Source organism: Amblyomma maculatum, chromosome 11 (genome assembly GCF_055883805.1).
Source record: "Amblyomma maculatum isolate TAMU_Amacu chromosome 11, ASM5588380v1, whole genome shotgun sequence".
Lineage (NCBI taxonomy): Eukaryota > Metazoa > Arthropoda > Arachnida > Ixodida > Ixodidae > Amblyomma > Amblyomma maculatum.
In genome coordinates this window covers 110722463-110738222 of record NC_139354.1, presented here as the reverse complement: position 1 = coordinate 110738222, position 15760 = coordinate 110722463, and the positions used below count along the sequence as shown (strand labels likewise).

At 41.7% G+C, this 15760-nt stretch overlaps 1 long non-coding RNA gene across 1 annotated transcript in view; it reads right to left on the bottom strand.

Annotated features, from left to right (window-relative positions):
* LOC146174669 (uncharacterized) overlaps window positions 1–15760 on the bottom strand; it is a 52545-nt gene that overhangs the window by 28728 nt on the left and 8057 nt on the right. Inside the window, exon 2 of the long non-coding RNA XR_014702314.1 lies at window positions 3892–3944. This is a non-coding gene — a long non-coding RNA (uncharacterized LOC146174669). The remainder of the gene's footprint in view (window positions 1–3891; window positions 3945–15760) is intronic.

Here is a 15760-nt window from a genome sequence, read left to right as displayed (position 1 = left end):
CACCCTTCGTGTATTATCGACATGTTCCTCTTCTACTCGAGCAATTACAGAGATATAACCATTATTATTATAACCATATAATTGTATAACCATATATTTTGTGCCTTTTAAGTAATACAGAAGTATTTGTATGCTACTACTGGCATATACTGAACACCTATAAGGGTCAGCGGGCCTGCAGCTCCTTTTTTATAGGCTCAGCTAATAGATTGAATAATGCTATCTTTCGCAAACTTGTTGGCCAGCATTCACTAGCGAAACCCTAGCTAGAACGTTACGTTTCTCCTCTCTCTCTCTATGTATGTATGCATGCATGTATGTATGTATGTATGTATGTATGTATGTATGTATGTATGTATGTATGTATGTATGTATGTATGTATGTATGTATGTATGTATGTATGTATGTATGTATGTATGTATGTATGTATGTATGTATGTATGTATGTATGTATGTATGTATGTATGTATGTATGTATGTATGTATGTATGTATGTATGTATGTATGTATGTATGTATGTATGTATGTATGTATGTATGTATGTATGTATGCATGCATGCATGCATGCATGCATGCATGCATGCATGTATGTATGTATGTATGTATGTATGTATGTATGTATGTATGTATGTATGTATGTATGTATGTATGTATGTATGTATGTATGTATGTATGTATGTATGTATGTATGTATGTATGTCATCATCAACAGCAGCAGCAGCAGCAGCCTGACTATACCCACTGCAAAGCGAAGGCCTCTCCCATATTCCTCCAATTAACCCGGTTCTGTGCTAGCTGCACCGACTTGACCCCTCCGACCTTTTTAACCTCATCCGCCCACATAACTTTATGCCGCCCCCTGCTACGCTTTCCTTCCCTTGGAATCCAGTTTGTTACCCTAATCGACCATCGGTTATCCTGTCTCCGCACTATGTGTCCTGCCCATGCCCATTTCTTCTCGATTTCCACTGGAATGTCAACTTGAATTATTTCTCTCACCCACTCTGCACGCTTTCTATCTCTTAATGTTACCCCTACCAATTTTCGTTCCATAGCCCTCTGCTTTGTTCTCAACTTAAGTAGAACCCTCTTGGTTAGCCTCCAAGTTCAAGCCCCATAGGTGAGTACAGGTAAGATGCAACTGTTGTATACTTTCCTATTGAGCGATACCGGTAAGCTGCTAGTCACAATCTGCGAGTGCGCGCCTAATGCGCTCCATCCCAATCTTATTCTTCTTGTTATTTCTTTTTCATTGTCCGGATCTGCGGTTACTATCTGTCCTGACTCCTGAGTAGACATATTTTCTTACTACAGCGCCTACAGGATTAGCAGCGGTGGCGTAGCGGTAGATACCGGATACCGGTAAGCTGTCTAAGGAGACGGAAATTTCGATTAAGAAACCGCAGAGTGTGAAAGCTTTCAATTCAACAGACCAGATAGAATTAGCAGAGATGCTGTGAAGAACGGGTGAAGCCTTAAAACGGTGAAGAAGTAATTGGGCATAGGCAAAAATCAGATGTGTGCGCTAAGCGCCAAGGCAGGCAACGTCATCACGAATGCGCACAAGATGGTCAAAGTAGCCGAGGAGTTCTATACTGATCTCTAAGTAGCCAAAGTAGTCAGGCGGTAGGGAAAAAGAGTCAGACATTCGACCAGTGACAAAGGACTAGATTAAGAAAGCAATAGAAACTTTGAAAACGGGGAAAGCAGCTGCAGAGGATCAGATAACTAAATTTGTTGAAGGACGGGGGGATATCGTGCTAGGAAAACTGCCCACCCTGTATACGCAGTGCCTGGTGCGATCGACGGCACCAGAACCATGGAATGACACAAACATTATCCTCATTCATAAGAAAGGGGACGCTAAGGACCTTAAAAATTACCCAGCAATAAGCTTACTGTCTGTTACGTATAAGGTATTTACTAAGGTAATCGCTAATATAGTAAAGGATCAAGCAGGGATTCGGAAACGGTACTCTACTATCGATCATATCCATACCGTCAACTAGGTAATATAAAAATGCTAGGAATATAACCAACCCTTATACATAGCATTCATTCATTACGAAAAAGCATTTGACTCAGTACAATCCTCGGCGGTGATGCAGGCATTGTGAAATCAGGGTGTAGACTAGCCGTACTTGAAAGTGCTGAAATATATATATAGTGGCTGCACAGCAACCATTGTTCTGCATAAAGAAAGCAACAAAATTCCCATAAAGAAAGGTGTTAGGCAAGGAAACATGATCTCCACAGCACTATTCATAGCTTGCGTAGAGAAAGTATTCAGAGACTTGGAGTGGGAGCAGTTAGGGATAAGGGTAGATGGAGAATGCCTCAGTAATCTGAAATTTGCTGATGACATTGCCTCGCTAAAATAACTCAGGAGATGAACTGCAAAGAATGATGGGTGATCTAGACACCTAGACAGGAAAAGTAGAAAGGTAGGATGGAAAATCAATATGCAGAAGATTAAGCTAATGTTCAACAGCCTCGGGAAGGAACAGCAGTTTACGCTATGTAACGAAGCACTGGAACTAGTAAGTGAATATATACTGAAGACAGATAGTATGTATGTATGTATGTATGTATGTATGTATGTATGTATGTATGTATGTATGTATGTATGTATGTATGTATGTATGTATGTATGTATGTATGTATGTATGTATGTATGTATGTATGTATGTATGTATGTGTTGTGTGTTGTGTGTTGTGTTGGGTTTTATATGTATGTATGTATGTATGTATGTATGTATGTATGTATGTATGTATGTATGTATGTATGTATGTATGTATGTATGTATGTATGTATGTATGTATGTATGTATGTATGTATGTATGTATGTATGTATGTATGTATGTATGTATGTATGTATGTATGTATGTATGTATGTATGTATGTATGTATGTATGTATGTATGTCATCTTATGAGAAGAGAGGAGTCGCTGGAGAAAGATTTGATGTTGGGAAAGGTTGAAGGTCACCGGAGAAGGGGTAGGCAGCGAACGCGATGGTTAGATGGCATCCTCGAGGCGTTGCAGATGAAGTTATGTGGTGTTAGGAAGATAGTGAGAGACCGGAAAGCGTGGCGTGATATAGTCCATAGGGTCACGAAGAGTCGGACACGACTTAACGAATGAACTGAACAGATGTATGTATGTATGTATGTATGTATGTATGTATGTATGTATGTATGTATGTATGTATGTATGTATGTATGTATGTATGTATGTATGTATGTATGTATGTATGTATGTATGTATGTATGTATGTATGTATGTATGTATGTATGTATGTATGTATGTATGTATGTATGTATGTATGTATGTATGTATGTATGTATGTATGTATGTATGTATGTATGTATGTGCGTATCTATGCATGCATGCATAGATACGCGCGTGTGTGTTTGTGTGTGTGCGAGCTACTGCACGAATTCTATGGACTGTATATTAATTTCCTGCGAAGCTCCTCTGCCCCAGCTTTCTAAAAAACATCTACTTTTTTTTAATCGTACTGATACTGTCAAACGTTTTTGCAGAGAAGAGACATTTGTTGCCTCTACACGTACGGATATGAGCATAAGTAAACGGAGCACGCTTTTCAGTTCAAATTACGGTCACACCTTCTGCGCGTGAGATAAGAACATATCATTCGTTCAAGTGAAAGGCCACTGGCGTCTAATACCGATTCGCACATACCACGACTGCCAGTTTCAATTATGCAGCACGTGAAAAAAAATTGAAGAATATAGCGCGCTTCATTTGCTTATTTCAGACCGATACACAGCTTGAAATCTGTGAGCGGGCTTCGGGGAGTTCTGAAATCACACACAGCAAAAGGTCCATCTTCAACAATATTAAAAATTCTATGTATGAAAATTCACCTTTCTTGGACGATGGTTCCCATCCAGTACAACTGGCGTCTCTCGATAAATTTCTGTATATTCAAAGACAAAAATATGGTACAGGAACATTTAAGAATGCGATAAAAACAAGCGTTAAATTGCTTCAGCGACCAGAGAGGCCGCATGAAAAAGGTGCTCAAAATGACGTGTTGCGCGCTTTTGTTTTGAAGGTTAATAAAAGCCGGTACAGAGCCAATCTTCGTGACAGAAAACAAATATGACACGTTTCCTGAAAGGGCCTGTTTGCGTTCACCATACATGATTGAGCCTATAGTCATTTTAAAACATAACACTTCACTATTTTTTTAAGTTTCATGGCGGTGTATTGCTTAATATTGATGTTACTATTGCTGTTGGTGGTATTAGTTACTGAGAGATGCTCGAATCACGGTAAGGAAGGTTAGACCGTCGACATTGAGGCCCTTACTGTAGAAAGTACAGCAGCAAGTAGAGTGGGAGAGTAGCGCCAGTGAACGCCATTTGCAAAGCTGGAGTGAAGGAAGTAGGTTTTAAGAAGTGAAAAGAGTGCAGTTCCTGCCTCATCTAACGTCTCGGCGTACACTTCAACCAAGCTGTCAAGAAAATGGCGCCAGATTAGTGAGATCGTAAATAGATAGATAGATGGATTTATTGAAAGGAAAAGGCAGACAGGTTGGCCGGAATAATTCAAATAAAGGTACGTACAGGTGCAAAGGGAAAGTGATCAGTAGTGAATGCTATCACCTGTAGATACGAGATTGATATTTTAACTGTGTGAAGCAACAAATGGTGCTCTGATTTTCCCGCTAACGGTAGACGCCTTCACAGCGTAAGGGCTCAGCAAAACGCTGTAGGAGAGAGACGCCGTAGTGGAGCGATCCGACTTACGTTATAGCAACGGCTGTGTTTCAGCATTAATGAAACTGGCAGTCTGGCAGAGATGAATATTTTTTGCTTTTCACTGATACTTAAATGCGGCCGTCAAGGAGGAAATTCGGCATAATGTACTTCTATTGCAAAACGACATATTTATCCCACTTCTGTATCCTGTTTCTAAATCGTATTTTTTTTTTTTACATGCCAACGAATAGACCTATATTTGCTATGAGTGGTTATACTATGGCAGACTAGAGTGACCATGAGTACCATAGCCATGAGCAAGGTAAAAGGGAAAGAAAATTAGACCTGTTAAACGTTAAATGGAGATTAGTAAATCAGTTGTGAAGGTGTCTCAACACACATTGGCGCAATTACGTTTTCTAAAGTTCTGAGCGTGCCAGACGATGAAAGCTATCATGCCTAAGTAAGGCTAAAAGTTTTTATTGCTACAGTAGAGTAGTACGGTACTTTCTGAACACGCAATTGCTGCAGTTTCACCTTCAGAAACCCAATTTAGTTTGTTCAGGCTTAGCTATCCCTAATAGGTTCAACTAAGCCTATCTTATGAAACAACCAGATTCCGCATGTGAATCTGCGCTTAGCTAATAATAAACCACTGTCAGTTGTTAACTTTGCACCGAACACCACAGCCAGGAAACACAACTTTACTCAAGTAGCACAAAGTGAGCTATTAAATGGGGGCCCGCGTTGGTCTCGTGGGGGCAGCCCATACGGGCACCATGAGGGATTTGCAACCCGTACCCAGAGGGGCCCCGCTGGGGCTGCCTGATTTTGCTGCGATCGGTCCCAATCTGTATCCGTGTGGACAGCCCAAACAGGGCTTCCCGCTTTTAGCCCAGATAGCCGAATGTGGGCAGCATACCAGAATCCCTAATGGGTCCTACGTTTCTGCAGGCACTGTCGCCCCAATGAACAAAAGTTTAATTTTTGGGTGGATTAATCCCTCAAATACCTGAACTGTACCTTCGCGCGCTTTGCGGAGGCAGGCCCATGTGCTGCCCTCATGGGTTGAATCTGGCATTTGCGGGGCTGCCCAAGTTTATTAATCATCAAATGTGAAACATTGAACACTATATCTTTACCTTGTAATCGACACTCAGTAACGTGAGAAATTTATTTTCAACACTACAATAATGTTGGTCTGAATATTTATTTCGGTAGTGTGTGTAGAATAATAATGGTGGAGGAAAAATTTGAAGGTAGCTTAGTACATACTTGTAATGCGGAACAGTTACTGCTGCATATTTTCTGCCAACACTGCATAATTACTGTAGTGTTTAGAGTAAAAATAAATAGTCTTTATTAATGGCATGGGCATGCTTAGGACAGTTATGTGAAACCTACAGAAGAGGCAATTAGCACGCGGAATAACATGAATTACATATATAAAATGGTACCTTAATGATAATAAGGTGAAGGCGGTTCAGAGCGGTGAGCTCGCCTACGGCCAATTTGAGGCCCACTGCGGCCTTTAATGGGCAGCCCGAATCGGGCTGATTTTATTTTTACCGCAGAGAATACGAACATATGTTACATTTGCCTGCAAGTACCACACGAAATACCCGTGTGGGCAGTGTGGAGACTTTCCCGCTTTTCAGCCCAGCCGCAAACCATGCAAGACCTATTGGGCTTTTTAGTGGGCAGCCCCATTCGGGCTAGCCCGTCTTGTATTTGCTTTAGGCCCACATTTGCATCGGATCTGCACTAATGCCCCGCAAGAAACCGATGCGGACAGAAGCGGTAAGGAGCCCATTTCCTGCCCCGCTACAGGCCATGCGGAAATTATCTAGGTTTTTGGTGGGCAGCCTCATTTGGGGCAGCCCGGGAAAATTTATTTATTTATTTATTTATTTATTTATTTATTTATTTATTTATTTATTTATTTATTTATTTATTTATTTATTTATTTATTTATTTATTTATTTATTTATTTATTTATTTATTTATTTATTTATTTATTCATATACCCTCAGGGCCCGAAGGCATTAAAGAGGGGAGTGGGAAAGATACATTTGTACAGGGTACAGGGCAGCATAAAACAACATAGGAGAAACAATAACACGGCAAAAAGTGATCAAAATAAAAAAAAGGAGGATTGGCGCAAAAAAAAAAAGCGGAAAGGCACTTGAGACAAAAAAAAAACATTTCCGACAGTCAACAATGTCACCGAAAACGAACAAAAACAATTGACTACCATCTATAAATATAGATTACATACGGCAGTCTTAAAAGAATTTGGGTCCGTAATATCAGCAATGTGCCTAGGAAGGTGGTTCAAACTGACAGAAGTGTTTGGAACAAAAGAATAAGAGGCGTGTTTAGTACGACATGACGGAACACCTACTTTGTGAAGATGATCAATGCGACCTGAAACATATGTGGGGGTAGTTAGTAGAAGGCTCTTAAGGACAGGATTGTGGTAATAAATTTTGTGAAATAGGCATAAGCGAGAAATTTTTCTGCGTAGTGAAAGCGGTGGCAATAATAATGTTGTTTTCATAACGGTAACACTGGAGTTACGGTGATAGTTGGAAAGTAAAAAACGTGACACGCGGTTTTGAACACATTCGATTTGAGATTCTAGAGATGCAAGGCCAGGGTCCCAGACTGAGGCTGCATATTCCAGTTTAGGACGAACAAAGGTTTTATAAAGAAGCAATTTTATAGAACTAGAAGAAAGGTTAAAGTTTCGGCGCAGGTACCCCAACATGCGGTTAGCATTGTTAGTAATAGATTCCACATGCAGATTCCAAGAAAGATTAGAAGTTATGTGCACACCAAGGTATTTATATGAAGACACAGTTTCAAGAGGAGTATTATTGAGGTTATAATTAGCTACTTCATTGTTACGACGAGAAATACGCATATGTTTGCACTTGTTAATGTTAAGCTCCATTTGCCATAATTTACACCACTCTGAAACTTGGTTAATATCAGACTGGAGAACAGAAATGTCAGAGTCACTGTTAATTTCACGGTAAATAACACAATCGTCAGCAAAGAGACACACAGAAGAAGCAATGGTGTTAGGCAAATCATTAATATAAATTAGAAAAAGTAGGGGCCCTAGTACGGAGCCCTGGGGAACGCCTGAGCCCACTGGAGAGGAACGAGAGTTCGATTTATTTGCTGTCATGTATTGAGAACGGTTAGTGAGAAAAGACTGAAGCCACGAAACGATGTTAGGGTCGAGTTTGAGGTTACTTAATTTGAAAAGTAGTAATTGGTGAGAAACTTTATCGAAAGCTTTGGAGAAATCGAGAAATATACAGTCTGCTATGGAACCCCGGTCAAGAATGAAATGAAGGTCTTGTGAAAAGCATAGAAACTGAGTCTCGTATGAGAATGTTTTCCGAAACCCGTGTTGGGAATGGCTGAAGAAAGAATTTGATTCAAGAAAATTTGCGGGATGAGAGCAGATGACATGTTCCATGATCTTACATGGGATGCTAGTAAGTGAAATGGGTCGGTAGTTATTAGGAGAATGTTTGTCCCAGACTTGTGCAGGGGAACCACCTTGCCCACCTTCCAGTCGCTAGGAACACAGCTACACTCAAAAGATTGTTTAAACAGTTCAGCAAAAATAATGGCACTATACACTTTAGTATTTTTCAAAAATTTTGAGTTAATGTTGTCCACTCCGCATGATGATTACATCTTCAGTTGTTCAATTATTTTTTCTACGCCCACAGGATCCATTATAACGGGGTCCATAACAAGGAAGTCACGCGGTGGGTAATGAGGAATTTCGGTAATTAAATTGTTAGTAAAAGAATCAGTAAACATCATTAAGAACATCAGCACACATTTCACTAGGAATTAATTGTTCATCTGCAGTTTTCAGATTGATTGTAGATGGGTCAGTTTTCTTAACCACGTTCCAAAATTGTTTTGGGTTATTTATTAGCATCGATGGAAGAGTATGACTAAAAAATGACTCCTTAGCTTGTTTTAGTGCCTATTTATATGCAGACGCAGCAGAATAGTAAGCGTCCCACCGGGGCATACAATTAGACACTTTGGCGGGGCGAAACAGACGTTTCTTTTTGTTTGATAGCCGTTTTAGTGAAGAATTATACCAGGGCGAACAGTTGTTAGTTAATATTTTTCGCAGCGGAACGTAAGAATTAGTCAGGGAGGATATTTTATCCTTATAAAGGGTCCAGTTAATTTCAATTGGGCGGTCATGAAAAGAGGGCAAATATTCATCGATAAAAGCAGCGAGTTCACGATTAATTGCATCAAAGTTTGCCTTTTGGAAGTCACGGATATATTTAGAAATGTTATATCGGTGTGGTATCGCGACATTTACTGAAAAATGGAGCATGCAATGATCACTTAAACCTGGCAAACAAGATATTGGAGCGACGATATCAGGCGACGTGGTGAGAACAAGGTCTAACAAGTTTGACGAAGAAGATGTAACACTGGTAGGCTGGGTAACAAGTTGGGAGAAATTAAAGTCGGCATACATGCGCAAAAAACCATCGCACTCTGTAGAAAAAGGATCAACATAAGAACGTTCATTGGACCAAAATATAGTTGGAAAATTGAAGTCACCTACCAAAACAGTAGGAACGTTTGGAAAACGAACGGTAATGGCGCAAGTAGCATCATGAAGTTCTTCAACAAACGTGGCACTGTACGAGGGAGGGCGATAGCAAACTCCCAAGATCAGTTTTTTAAAGCGCGTGCGCAGTTCAACCCAGATAAGTTCTAAATTGGCGACGACGTGAACAGGAGAAGAGAAAATTGTGTCGGCAACAGCTATCAAAACGCCACCACCATTTCTGTCACCCCTATCACACCGATAAGTGGTAAAATGCTTATTGAAATGAAAGATTTCAGAGCTATCAACTTTTGCTGAAAGCCACGTTTCAGTAAGGCAAACAATATCAGCATCGCATGCGTCGATAGTCGCGCATAGCTCATCACGTTTAGGCACGACGCTTCTAATATTTGTGTAAAGGAACGATAATGAACGCTCAGACAGCGAGGAGTGCCCACTGCCCCTCACGCATCGTTATTGTACAGTAGTTTCCGGTGAAAAGCTTGTAGTACTGCGAACTTCAGAAACGCTGTCATTAAGCTGGTCGTAACAGTAACACTTGCCGTATATGTAAAGCTTATTATAGCGCAGTTTGAATTTAGACTTTTGAGCGATACCAAATCTACGAGTTTTTTCCGTGCCTGCCGAGTCATAATAAGGTGATTCTGCATGAAGCCCACATTTCCGTCTGACCGTCCCTCGAATACCCCTCAAGGGTCCCATGTAGGCACTGTGCGGGCATAGCCTTATTTAGCCCCGCCGCTGCCGCTGCCCATTGGACTTTTGATCGTAGAGCCCTAGTTAGGTTAGCCCTGGCTTTTTCTACACAAAGCCTAAATTTTCTTTTCATTGGCCCTAATATTCCCCAAGCGGGACCCTTCATGACAAGATATGGGAATATGTGCTCAGTAAGCCTTTTCCACGCCTATATGACGGCGAGATGGAAAATGCAGGGGCAAACCCAATTCGGGCTTGTCGGCTTGATCCCTAAAGAGGGCTCTCATGGGTGTTACTGGGTTTGACCAAGTCCAACTTGCCCAAACGGGCCCCAGGTGGGCTACGCAATGTGTGCTACTTGGGTAGGTTAAGCTCTGAACCGTTAATGTTCTCCGCTTTGTAACACTCTAGGAAAATCACATTAGTCGTGCAATACTGAACCTAAGTTCCCTATTACGCGCGATGTTCTGCGCGTATAAATAACCAGAAAGCAGCCTACACTAACTTATTCTCAAAGAAGAGATACGTGAAATATTGTGTGCCAAGGCGGGAACACAGCGTCATTTATTAAGTACTGGTATTTCTGAGATTTGTGAACTTTCCATTCTACAGTTTTTAATTTAGCCACTTATGCAAAGCATGAAAATATCTGAAATAGTCCCAATCATTCCCACTCTGCTGTGCACGTAGAGTTCACGTTTGCTTTATCATCTACGTCTGAATAAATATAATGTGCAGAATGTTCACGTCTGACTATATTAAAATGGTTTATTCTCCCGTAGGTATAGACAATAATCCTCATAAAATTTGATGCACATTTGGGAAGCCTGCACAATACAAAAAACATATCACTTGTAAAAGCCATACGATTTCAGAGCTTAAAAAGATATTCTTTTCGTGCGGAAATTGGGCTGATCGATCTGTTGAGTAAATGCTAGGAGCTATAGAACACACCGCGCCTGACCAATAACAACGGACATCTCTGACTGAGGGTAAAAAAACGTATCCTGCTCAAAAGCTAAGCAAATCGCAAATGGCCGTCCAATATTCTTGTTGGGGACTGGGTATATTGTATGTCATATTGTATAACAGTAGTTTTTTATGTCCTTTCTCCCTGCCGCTCACTTCTGTGATTTCCCTTCTCTGCTTCCGTGCTATCTCCTTATTTTCGCCGCCTCACTTCAGGTGCCGCAGCTATTGAGAGAGCAGATAACAGGGGTTAGAAAGCATCGTTTTTATCCCCTTTGATCAATAATTTTAAATTAAAAACCCCACTCTACTAGGACTGCAAGTATTACGTGGGTTGCAGTGCGTACTATGAAGAATGGACGTGACATCGCTTGTAAATGAAAGACGATTAAATTTGTCGTTCAGCTTTGGCCGTAGTTAACTTCGAAGAATCGCTTCATGCGCCTTCCCTTGGAAGCTCGCTGACGGAAAATTATGCATCGATGAGAGTCCTCGATATGACCTGTACATTTTCCCAGTGCCCAGTGAACAATGCGCTGTTTGCTCTTTAGCCTGTCGATTACACCAGACACTTTTATATTTACTTCGTGTTATGGTATATGTTCCTAGGTGTTCTTTTCTTTGAATTATATTTGAGAAAACTAAACCTGTTATGCTGTGTGCTACTTCTGGCGCATATCTTGGTTGCACAAAGTTGGTCTTTAGAGCGAAGCAGTTAGACGCATTATCTGGTTTGCGGGGTGTGGTCGCCGGCTTAACACGCCATCAGCCAGCTGTAGTAGGTATCAGCAGAGAAAAATGTTATCTGCGATGGCAAATAGCCGGTGGAGTGGAGATATGCAAACCCTCGCTCCACATTTAGTAGTAATAGAAGAAGGAGAAACGGTGGCAATCAATGGACAGAGTCGGTATGCTTGAGATACAGGTACGTTTGCGAATTTCGTTTCTCACGTGATTGCAATTCAATAAAATAAAGATTGAGATTTTAACCCGGGTAAACCGAATGATTAAGTGAGAGCTGTTTAGTTTGGTTCAGTTTCAAGCCAGTACTTTATGCTAAAGAAATCATCATCGGTTGTCGAATATGTAACCATTAAAACGTCATTGCTATGGCATTTATGAAATTACATGGTTAGAACATACCGACCGAATGATTGGGAGACCTCGCTACCTTTGGTTTAAAACACTGTGTTGCACCTCTAGGCTCTCAAGATTAATTCAAAGTTAGGCTTCATTAAAAGCCCGGTTTTTGAATCTTTATTTCGGGAAAGAGAAAAAAAGCTGCAGTAAAGGCGTATATGATGTGATGCAGCGGCCAACGACGTTCATCTGTTACCGCCACCACATACTTTATACATGCTGATACCGAAAACGTATCTTATTTTTTCTACAGCGTAGCACTACCCCTCCCGGGTGCAATCCTGCAGGTAATGTCGCGCCGTGATTCGACCTCCAAAGAGCTGCAGGTGTTGCTAGTCACGTCGCCACGCCGAATGTCAGCTGCCTTGGAGATGAGGACTGAAGAGGTAGCACGCGTACATACATGGCAAAATTGCTTTTGAAAAGGAATTAAATTACTTAAGTGATTGCTTTCCTGAAGATCGCAAATGTCTATTCATATTGCATTACTTATCACTGCTCCCAAAAAGCATTGACATTGCATTTCAAATATTACTGCAGGGTATTCAATTACGTTTAAATTAATTTCTCGTCTTCTTCCACACAAAACTACGTAAGCTACGTAAACACAACAAAAACGGATACAGTGTGACGCACACATTCTTTTGTTTCCCCGCCCAATTCCGTCACAAAGAGCTATTGCCCTCCTCTTTCCATAGTAAACGCTATTACTAAGACACAACAACGGTAAAAAAGACAAGATAACAGATACATGTTCGAAGACTCTCCACTTTCATTGCGGTCAAAGCAGTTACAAGTGTCGAACCGAGTGTCTTGCTGGCTCGGAGCCTTCTTCACCGTTGGAAACCCCCAAGCATGTTATACACTGCTTCCGTGGTTCCAGGAATCGCCCTCGGCACCTGGCGCTCAGTAACGTTCGTCTCATAAACATTTCCGCCTGTCTCTCCCCCTCCTTGCCCCAACCCTCCCTCGCCCCTTGGTGACGAGTGTAACCAGGCAGCACCACTGGGCTCATAACCGACGTGGTACAATCTGCCACCATACGCGTTACCAAGTAGTTTTGAAGCCAGGCCATGTTGCACCACCTGTTCCTTCAGTGCCGTATAACCATTTTGCTGCCTAGGCAAAATTTTGAGACTACCCAAAGGACATCCTCACTAAGGATCCGGCAGCACTTGACTTTACAGATCTCTGACGCCTACTTCCACCCTATTCTCTGTTTTTGCCGATCCGTTACGCTGGCATCTGCCAGGTGGCGTTCGCCGACTGCCGATCTATGGCCGATTTTTAAAGCTGTGACGTCAGTAAATAAAACTGGTTGAGGCGCATAGGAGAGACAAAACGCGCCTTAAATATAGCACACCAACGTTATTGTTAATGCTTCATTGCTGATAGACTTCTTTAAGCGAAGACCCTTCGGCACCAGGCAGCGTCGCGTGCACAAATCTTCTAGAGCATACACATTACAAATAGGTTGTGATCGGCGAACAGTCGCTGTGACACAAATTTGTTATATACGTTTTATAATTTATATTCTCTTCAATGTGTTCTAATGTGGATATTCAGAGGTTCGAAAACGATATAGGCGAAAACTTCAGATGCTAGCAGCTGTTTAAAAATGCGGCCTTTGGGCAACAGCAGGAGAAACAGTGATGAAAGAGGGCACAGACGGCGTGAAAGCGTCAGGAACCATGCGTCCGCGCGGACCTTGCTCGGGACAGCAATACAGGCAGTATCGGACTGCGCGTAGCAGCGTGATAAAAAGAAAACACGAGCAAAAGAGAGGAAGAGAGACGTGGCTAGGCGCGCGGGCCTTTGAACGGCATCGCATAACATTCAGTGGCAGAGCCAGCCATCAGCCCTGTTCCTGCGCATTTTTTCTACCGCCAGTGCTGTCAAGCGCCAATTCTAGCCATGTATGATAGAACGACATTGCTACTGTCGAGCGGTACAGGACTCGCGTTCTTCGTTTTCATTGGCATGTCTTGAATGCTGTGGATTAAGCTATTGTCTGACTTATCATCGTTCGATGTACCGCTCCTTTGTCAAGAAGCTTAGGCTGAGCGGCAAAAACCGTCATGGCCTGCTCCATGGATGTAGTGATCCGCCCAGCTTCCTAGCTACTCGACGGCCACCTTGGTCCTCTGTGCTTTTTTTCAGCGAACTCGCCTCCGCGAAGCCGCTGCAGCAACGGTTTTCGCACACATCTCTCATCCGGCGTCCTGTACCTCAATATCTCCGTTGTGTGCCTCTTGTCACTGCACAACGGACCCTGCTTGTTTTCCGTCCTGTGCTGCAGGATTGTAGAGGAATTCAGGGGACGTGCTGCTCCATTGTGCGCGCGTGTGGAGCCTAGCTAGCCATGACCCGCTCCAGGCAGCCGAGTTCGACAGCGAGATTCATGTTGAATCTGATCTCGACCGCCTTGAAAAGTTCATGTGCCACAACTTTCCAATATCATGTTCTGAACATTTACTTTTGTATTCTGAGTATTCTGAATTTTGTGCATATATATCCGTTCAGTTGTCAGTCACTTTGCTTTATGATGGTTACTTAATTGCATTATTTTATTCGCGTCTGCTATGTGGTGCCGCCTGCCAGCGGCTGCTCAGGCATGGCCCGATCGTAACGAAGAGGCACATTGTTACCAGTCTAAGGGATGTATACTTTTAGTGTGGGCTCAATATATGCATCTCTTTCCACGCATTTGCTGCTTGATGAGACGCTGCCAGGTGCTCTCTTCCTACGCGGCTAATGACAGAGCTTTGCTTGGCTGCGGTAGCGAGATAATCGTGTGCGGCTTTTGACAGCGCGCTTTGGCCTCACATTCACTGTAGCGGCTTACGCTTAAACCAGAGCAAGCAGGGAATGAAAACTGTCGGACTAAAACTGCAAAGAACGTTTGCATGCTTTCAGTATAGGTGGATTCTACCGCAGGGCAGACATATTAAATATGTAACAAAGTTCGTAAAAGAATCCTGTTAGTTATAAATATAAATGCGAATTCTTTGTGATTTTAGGGGAATGAATATGGACCAAAAAGAAAGCGGTCATAACTGACGTTCAGGCGAAGTTAGATTTTTTTAATCATATATATTCGAAATATCAAAAACATCAGTAATACCCAGTGCAAGGCTGATTTGAATTTTCTGCAAAAATAATTGGCTGTGAGCATCGTATTATCGCCTAAATTCACTTTTATTCTTCATCGTCCAATAAGCAAATTTACCCGCATATGAGGGGCACAAAAAGCGCAAAGGACGCTTTTTTATAAATATGCGATGGGCTAATAAATTAGCGTGATATAAGAGGCATATCTTTGACTTTTAATATTTCGAACGGCATTGTCATATAAAAAAATTTTAAAGCTCTTGGGCGTTGCCAGCCCTCATTTTTTTATAGTTGTACTCGCTAAACTTAACAAGTTGATTGCTTTACTCTAGTACGAATATATCTCTGTTACGCATGTAATGTCCATTTTTCAGAATGACCGCACTCAGGTGATTATCATAGTATTTGTAAGTGAACTCAGTAGGTTTTACAAATATCCTCATAATATATCACGAAGCGATTATTTAGGTCGCATTATACACG